Source organism: Poecilia formosa, unplaced genomic scaffold (genome assembly GCF_000485575.1).
Source record: "Poecilia formosa unplaced genomic scaffold, Poecilia_formosa-5.1.2 Scaffold1314, whole genome shotgun sequence".
Taxonomy (NCBI): Eukaryota; Metazoa; Chordata; class Actinopteri; order Cyprinodontiformes; family Poeciliidae; genus Poecilia; species Poecilia formosa.
The window spans coordinates 6,691-7,627 of NW_006801253.1; the positions used below are offsets into that span (position 1 = coordinate 6,691).

Genomic DNA, 937 nt, shown 5'->3' on the forward strand with positions numbered 1-937 from the left:
ACTAAAACCAGGAAGATAGAGACATAACACCAGTTTTAAAGTCCCTTCACTGGCTCCCTGTAGCTCAGAGGATAGACTTTAAAATAATGTTAGTTTATAAATCACTGAACGGTTTAGCACCACAATACATTAAAGATCTGTTATTGCTGTACCAACCGTCTAGACCCCTCAGATCTTCTGGTTCTGCTCTGGATCCCCCAGAACCAGAACCAAACGAGGAGAAGCAGCATTCAGTTTCTATGCACCACACATTTGGAAAAAACTTCCAGAAAACTGTAAAACAGCTGAAACACTGGGTGCCTTTAAATCTCAACTTAAAACCCACCTGTTTAGAGTTGCTTATGGCTAAATTAGGGTTAGAGTGTGGGTTTTAATGTATTTGATGTTTTTATCTTTACTTTTTATCTATTTATTAATTTCTTTTTATTTCTCTTTCTCACTGTTTCCGTTTTAATGATGTAAAGCCCCCCGGAAAACGTCCCAGTTAAACGACGTTTAACTAAAGTCCCTCAGGATTTAGAGTCCCAGTTGGCGGCGTTTCAACTAAAAACTTAGAGGTTGGAGTCCTTGTGAAAAGGTGTTTTTGACTAAAGTCCAAGAGGGTTTGAGTCCCAGTTAAACGACGTTTAACTGAAGTTTTAATGCTTTTATCTTTTTTAATCTTTTTCAAAATCTCTTTTTCTCACTCTTTATTCTATGTCACATGCTGTTTGCATTTTAATTATGTAAAGCACTTTGAAATGCCTTGCTGCTGAAATGTGCTACACAAATAAAATTTGATTGATTGATTGATTGATTGATTGATACAACCCAAAGGCTGCAGAAGAACCACGATGGTCTGCGGCGGCAGTTTACCAACATGAAAACTCATTGGAATATATCATGAATTAATTCTGATATTTGTAAGTTATTTGCAACACCCTTACTGACATTAGCT

General features: G+C 36.7%; 1 protein-coding gene across 1 annotated transcript in view; it reads left to right on the top strand.

Moving 5' to 3' along the window:
* The window catches only part of LOC103132782 (uncharacterized), a gene marked incomplete at its 3' end in the record, with an annotated part of 13,381 nt that overhangs the window by 5,718 nt on the left and 6,726 nt on the right, over positions 1–937 (top strand). The gene's annotated exons all lie outside the window — the stretch shown is intronic.